The 8,187-nt window shown below is 33.1% G+C and overlaps 1 long non-coding RNA gene across 1 annotated transcript; it reads left to right on the top strand.

Moving 5' to 3' along the window:
* Positions 1–888: 888 nt before the first annotated feature.
* LOC125496297 (uncharacterized) lies at positions 889–2,097 on the top strand. The gene is made up of 2 exons (XR_007272975.2): positions 889–975; positions 1,895–2,097. It is a non-coding gene; the product is annotated as an uncharacterized LOC125496297 (long non-coding RNA).
* The last annotated feature ends 6,090 nt before the right edge of the window (positions 2,098–8,187 follow it).

Here is an 8,187-nt window from a genome sequence, read left to right on the forward strand (position 1 = left end):
CTTTCCGTTAAGGTTAATGTTTCAATTTTGCTTCCCAATTATCACATTGTTTGCGTGCCAAAAAAATTGCTCGATTTGGCCCTTTTGGATCAAATTTGTGGTCGAATTTTGCAAAAAAACCCAGATATATATACCTCGCTTTCCACATTAGTTTGCATGTCACTTGGTTAAGGTTTATGGAGTCGTTTTGGCTTTTAAGGGTCAAATTTGAAGTCGGAATTAAAAAAAATGACCTTAAGTATCTCGTTTCGAGTGTTGTAAAACTAATTGAGAACATCTTGGTTTATGTGTCGTTAATTTTTAATGGAATTTTTCAACGTTGAACGGCAATCAATGTTTTTTACTTCATAATCTCACGGTTGAAGTTTAGTGCAATAATTGAGGGTTACTAATGGGATTACAAAAAATCGAGAGTTACTAATGGAAAAACCCAAAAACTGAAGGTTACCAATGGGTGTTTTCATTAGTTTATTACAAGATAAATATCAAAGTCGATTGACCGAATTCATAGTTCTTGCTAGCTTGAATTCACTAGTGTAAAAAAGAGCTTTTGCTACTTATCAAATGCTCCGGTTGATTAATCAACCCAAGCATTTGTATCACAAATGCTCCGGTTGATCAACGGAGCACTTGAATCGTTAGGCGCGAGTTTTTTTTTTCTTTTGGTTAAATTCCTTATCTGGCTATAATGTTATATTATCATCATCTTAAGAATAATAACTTCAAATGTTTCTACAAATAAAATAATTCATTATCAGTTGATGCTTAGAAAAAAGAAAACGGACAAACGACAATATAACTATTGATGGATGTACACAGTCTTAGACTTAAATCGTTAAACCGGGTTATAATATATATATATGTTTTTGAATTTAGTGTGCACAACAACATGAAGGGATTGCTTGCGGCTATTATGTGATGAGGTTTATGTACGATATAATTTCTTCTTGCACGGAATTTGATGATCTAGAGAAGGTTTGTAACATTTCATCCCCCTTACAAACTATATGACTTGGTTTTCTCCTAATTAGTCTTTAAACAACTTGTACCATAAATTGGCATTTACTTGCACAACATTGACTCCGCAAGTTAAATACGACTTGTAATCATCCTAGTAATCCTAAAACAACATATTAGAGTAGATTGTAAGCAAAAATTATATTTTATGGTATGAAATGGATGAATTGAACCTAAAACGACCTTGAAAATGGTCTCTTTTTTTGCATAAAATTGACTAGAACAATCAATTTTGACTTGTAATCCTCCTATTAATCCTAAAACAACATATTAGAATTGATTATAATATAAGCTAAACTTACATGCTATTAGAGTTGAAATGGATGAATCGGACCCAAAATGGGCTAAAACGACCTTGAAAGGCCTTTACTTGCACAAATTAACTAGAACGAACATCTTTGACTTGTAATCATCGTAGTAATCCTAAAACAACATGTTAGAGTAGATTATAAGCAAAAATTACATGTTAAGGTATATAAATGAATGAATTGGACCCAAAATGATCTAAAACGAACTTGAAATGACCTTTACTTGAACAAAATTGATTAGAACGATCAACTTTGACTTATGGTTATCCTAGTAATCTTAAAACAACATATTAGAGTAGATTATAAGCTAAACTTACATGTTGTGGTATGAAATGGATGCACTGGACCCAAAACGGGCTAAAAAGACCTTGTAAAGGGATTTACTTGCTCAAAATTGACTTGAACGATCAACTTTGACTTGTAATCATCGTAATAATCCCAAAACAACTTATTAGAATAGATTGTAAGCTAAAAATACTGATATGGTATGAAAAAGATATAATTAATGGCAAAACGACCTAATAACGGATAAATTTTGACATATATATTATTGTCTTTGTTCTTATTAGATTTACAACACGCCAAAGGAGGAGTCGTTCACTATTGAGGAAATCAATGAAGTTCGAGACAAGTTTGCTTCCTTCCTTACTGATAGTTGTCTTTGATTTTGATATTTAGTTACTTATGATGTAAACACATACTTTGAATTTAGAGTAGTATTTTGTAATTCAATTCTACACTTCATATAATATAATTTTAATTTGAAAGTTAATTTGTTGGATTATTGAATTTTTGTGTGCAATTTGTTGGATATACTTTGGATGAATTTTGTATAGCAATGAGGAGGGCACGAGGTGGAGCATTGTCACAGAGCTGTTGTGCGTAATATATTTGTAACAGCTTTAGAAATAATATTGTAAACGGTGCTGATTTTTTTAAAAAATAAATAAAAGAACAAATGCTTCGGTTAAGCTAAAAAAACGGAGCCCTTGATACTCAAATGCTCCGGTTATCAGCCAAACAACCGGAGCATTTGACGAATTTTGAAGACAAAAAAACCACAAATGCTCCGATTTTTCTTACAACCAGAGCATTTGTCAATTGTCCAATTGCTCGTATGACTTTTGCTACGCGTTAAATACGGAGCATTTGATGGGTTTTTAACCAGAGCATTTGATGTTTTTTGTACTAGTTTCCATGATCAAGTTTGTGGTATTATAATTCGTAAAAACTCTTTTTTTATAAGGCAAGAAGAAAAGAATTTTAAGAGACCCTGCATGAGAGGAACCCCTAAAATATCATTTACAAAGAGGAATTAAGAGTCGAATTATTACAATCTTCAATAAAAAAAAGTGGACTCTACTCGATAACCTACATTGGCTATACAATCTTGAATAAACTCTTTATATTAATAGGATATTTAAATGGTAATTTTTGAAAGGAAAAAAATACATATTTTCATATTTTATAAAAAATAACTAATATTATTATATCAAATGACTCCATATATAATAAATATAGCTCTCTTTTTGTATATATAGATGTACTCCCACAACTTGACAAATTTTCTTCTTACCATATATATATATATATATATATATATATATATATATATATAGAGGTGTATCTGATAACAAAAGATGGGGGTAAGTATGGCCATTGGGAATATCCCCCCTAACTTTCACTTTCATTACAACTCATATAAAATTACAAACAAGTGAATATAATCTTTATATCCTTTCTTTTTGTTAGTTGATTACAATCTTTAGACATTCTCGATCATGTTGAAAATTAAGTATGGTGATTCATTGTCATATGCCTCAAATTAACATAATTATGGATCGAGAAACAAAGGACCACTACATGAAGCATTAAACATGATAAGTACTTCTCATTGAGAACATTAAGTTTAGGACATTTCCAAATTTGTCACCTTTTCTAATTTGAAGGAAAAGTGGCATCGTATTAACGCTAGATACTCATATCAAAATCAAGAATAAGACGAGTTTGATCTAAGACGAGTGGAAGACACACTCCTAGATTCTGAAAACAACTTACCATCTATGGTTGTAAATGAGTAAGCTAATATTGTCGTGACAAAGATAACGAAGGTTGTAAATAAGCCACGAAAAGAATATTATCAAAGTTCAATGAAAATGTTCTTAACTTATTCTTTTTAGATCAAGTTGAAGCTTGGCAATCGCTTTCTAATAAATTCAATATCAACGAGTCTTTGTAGGTTGGCAAATTTGAAGGGCTTGAGTTCCCTATTCTTTTTGACTTCTATAAGTTATAGAGAGAATTTCAGCTTTCTCAAGTCTTTTGTGAATCCAAATAGTAAAAGTTTATGTCCAAAATTTTCCAATTACAATCACCAAGATAATATTGCGTATAAACAACGTCCTATCTATTTACAATTAATGCATATATTTTTGTAATGAAGTGTTTATACTTCTCAACTTAAACCTACCTTTCCACCTACAATCACAAGCTTATTTTGTGTAGTTGGTTGGGGATTTATGTTGTAACAAGGTTGAATTCTCCATACTATAGTACTTTAGGGGTAGGGATTCCCTTTATATTTCTCCCTACTCTCAAGTGTCTAACCTGCAAATGTCAGTCCAAAAACACCGTATGGACAGGTTTAGACAGAGTCCTTCTCCATACCATTAAAAAAACCCCTCTCCTACCATCATTCTTCTTCCTTACAACCACACTACCCCTTAGCACCACCACTAGCCTACCAAAGAACTACCACGCACCTTCAAACTGTTGCACCAAACATAACCATTTATGGACAAAATATTACAGGGAGTCATTTAGCACTTTAGGTTCCGCCAAGACCGCCATTTTGCAGTGGGCTAGTGGTGCTGCCAAGGGATGGTATGTGATAGAGTATAAATCTATTTCTGGGGCCTCAACCAAAAGCTTAAGCTGATGGTTGAGGTCCCAGGAATACACGCCCCCTCACGCAAGAGCCCTTTGGGCTTGAAGTGTGGTGCATCAAAGGTCTCCCTCATATCTGGCGCTAAATAACATTCCACTGAGAAAGGAGGGGTGGAGGAGATTCGAACCCGTGACCTTTTTGTCACGCTGGCTCTTGATACCATGTCAAAGGACCAACTCAACCAAAAGCTTAAGCTGATGGTTGAGGCCCCAGAAATAGATTTATACTCTATCAGTATGTTTGTGAAAGAAGAAAGTGGTAGGCGAGAGAGTGTACAGCAAATAAGGGGGGTATTATAAAATTTTCATTAAAAAATTCGGGCAGTGTTCAACACCACTACCCCACTTTTCTATATCAAATTTATATGCCTAATTTTTCCGTTTTCTTGTCCAAAAAGGTCATGACAAATCAAAGCGTCTTTTGTAAGACGCGTCTCAACATATTAGAATGACTTAAACGAGGTCTTATTATAAGTTTATAGGCATAGCATACGGTTTATTGGCATAAAGTATTAATTTATAGATATTTGGTTTAAATTGATAGATGATAGGTTTAAACACATTATCACCTAAGTCATGTCTTGGACTCAGACGGTTTCACACATGACCTTTTGGAACCATAAAGCTAATGAATAATGATGTCAATATAGATGAGGGTCGGTTCCAAAACTAAGTAGGTTAATTTATCTATTATGCTAAATAACGTCAACTAATAATCATAAATTAATTAGTATAGAAGTAGGGATGGCAACTGGGCGGGGCGGATATGGAGGATGGTCCCTCCACACCCACACCCGCAAAAATTCTCGTCCCTATCTTCGCCTCACCACCCATTGTGGGGGGAAATTACATACTCATCCCCGCCCCAGCAGGTATGTACTTAAACTCATCCCCGCCCTATCTACCACCTGCACAACATGGGTACCCGTCTTCATTCTGTAACCACGTCGTACCCACTTTATACTCGTAATTATGCTCCTAATAATATCAAACAATTTGCGAGTATTACATTTACAAAATAAAATTATCAATAATATAAGTATATAAATTGAATTTTAATAATAAATATTTTAATATATAATATGTATTTAGTAAGAATAGGGTATGAGATGAAGGAGAAGCCGACAAACAATGATGGAACGGGGCGGGTAGGGATAGGGTGGGGCGGGGATGAGGCGAATAGAGCATAAAATCGACACCCCCCTGCCATCCAGTGATCCAACAACTATATAGACCGAGTGCTATGTCAAAACAAAGTCTTCAGATGCGCGCGCGAGAGGACGAAATTTGAGGTAATCAACAGTAAATGTAACGAAAAAAAAAGGGATAAAAAGGTAGCAAATTGGATGGACGAACAAAAAGCTATAGTCAAGCTTCATTATCTTGAGAATATATCCAGCAGACCAACAGTGTTACATTAGTATTTGTTCAAAGTGTGAAATAATTCTCATATCTCCAAAATTGAATAGGTGTCAAGTGGATGAATAGCACTATACCTACAAATATATGATATGTATTAGAGCACTCCCAATGGTGACATAACTCATCACCAAAATCAGCAAATTTGGGCTGAACAAAAAAAACATGTTTCCCAATGGTGAAAGAAAACCCATCACCAAATGACATGTTTTGTCATCCATCACCATGTGAGCAAACCCATCAACAAATGAGCCGTGTGAATGGAAGAAAAAATAAGCTTAGTCACACACAGCCAGCCAGTGGCAAGCTTACCATCCAAAATATACAATCCTTTTGCAATAGATGGTAATAGATGACTATATTGATAATGAATTAAATATAATATCTATAATAACGAAATTACATCCTCAAATACTCAGAAATATGTTTTTTCGTCCTAAATTTATATTACCACATGCACCATATCTAAGTATTAATAAATGATAATGAAATTTTAAGACAAAATAGATATTTAAATGGTAAAATAGCATTACCATCAATATTGACATGAGAATTCTTTCAAAAATTTGCAATAAAAATGTTTTATATATAATTATACGGTTCATAGTCGATTACCAATTAAGTCATTAATGAATTAAAGCTAGTGCAATCTACTTAACAAAGATAATGAACAATGGACAATTTTTTTGTGGATTTTGTTAAATTCATCACAAAATCAAAATAAAGTAGATTAGTTGGTCAACTTAATGAATGTCTTTAATTATAAAACTGAAGTTATATCCGCAATAACCCTAATAGAGTAGTTTCTATGTCCAACAATAGTACTAGTATTATAATAAGTATTTATAGTAATATATCTTCTATTAAAATAAATTCTTCCAATAATTCAATCATCTCAATGGTACTCTTTCGTTTATCGATCTACATTATTGTGTGGATCATTGTACTACTTTCTGCCTCTGTCCTTCTTCGTTGCAAAAACCCTAGACAACTCCAAATGTTCTTGGCTTCAAGGGCGGCGCACTATTGATTTTTGCTAATTATAAGCCCCAATTTTTTTTATAAGTCTAGCAATTTTTTTTTATAAGTCTAGTAATTTGTTTAGACTCTACTACATAGTTTTGTGTATTTACAAGATAGAAGATTGGGTTTATTAGTTTGATCAAATTTTACTCTCCTACTTCGTTATACCAATTATGTGGATATTCACCAAAAAGCTACATTGTCATCGAATCTTAGACAAATCACGGTCAAGCTAAGATGGTAATGTAGTGTGGGATCGGAGTTGGGTTGAAGAAAAGTCATTTGTGGATTAGGAGTTAAGAGTTTCATTGGTATTTTTAAATTAAACATCTATATATCGAGGTAGATTGTTATTGTCGGTGTCGTTTTGTGTGTTATTAATGATAATTCCTTTATAATTAAAAAAATAGCATATGTAGTCTACTTTAGGCGTATTTAATAAGTATAATCAATCTTTTTAATCTTTACCCCACCGTATCATATGAGTTCATTAAAATATACCCTTGTCTCTAAACAACTTTTTTTATCTCCAAAGAGAAGAACTATAAGAAATGAGAGGAATAATATATATGTAAAATTGAATCTCTAGGAAATATAACACAATTAGCGATAAACCTAACGAACATCACTGTTTATACCTTTCTTGAAAGCTCTATTCGATCTCAATCTCTCTACCCCCCTTCCCTTTCTAACCCTAGGAAACCAACTTGGCCTTCCACTTCATGTAAAAGGCAAAAGCCAGATGCTACGGAGAAAAAAAAACTGTTCATACATGTATTGGAATAGAAGCAAGATTTATTAATTAATTGGAGAGATTTTAGAAAAGGTACCAAATCACAAACTGTGAGGTGCCTGAAAAAAGAGTAATAGAACAAGGGAGCCCCCACACCCTATCTTATGTAATATTTTGGACCTACAAGTAATTTATAAGCTCATATTATCATATACTTATCCCGTTTAGAAATAGTTGCACCATTTTATGTTTTTACATTTGTCAGTTGATGATTTTAAACATTAATATCTTTAATTATCAATAATTAAATTATCTAAAAAGTTGATATTTAAAAAAAATATATATTGAGACAAATCTAACAAAATCTCGTATGACTATATTTTTCCTAAAATATAAATCATTGAATACAATGAAAGTGTAAAATGTGAATAGTAAACACTATATACAAATATAAAAAAAACTCGTATGAACCCGGTGCACACTAATTAGTGTACACCCAATAGATGTTATATAGGTTTGGACCTTTCACTGAGCGGTCTTGTGCGAGGGCAGCCCAGAGGAAATTCATCTTATCATGTGTTCTCGAAAGGGGGCCCAAAAAAAATACATATATACATAATACATATATACAAGTTTGCTTGGTGGAGATGGTGGGGAAGTAGGGAACTCACTTTGTGACTTGGAGGTTACAAGTTCGAACCCCACTACCTACTTGTGTTTCGGAGTAGGGATTCCCTTATA

This window comes from Beta vulgaris, chromosome 4 (genome assembly GCF_026745355.1).
Source record: "Beta vulgaris subsp. vulgaris cultivar EL10 chromosome 4, EL10.2, whole genome shotgun sequence".
Classification (NCBI taxonomy): Eukaryota; Viridiplantae; Streptophyta; class Magnoliopsida; order Caryophyllales; family Amaranthaceae; genus Beta; species Beta vulgaris.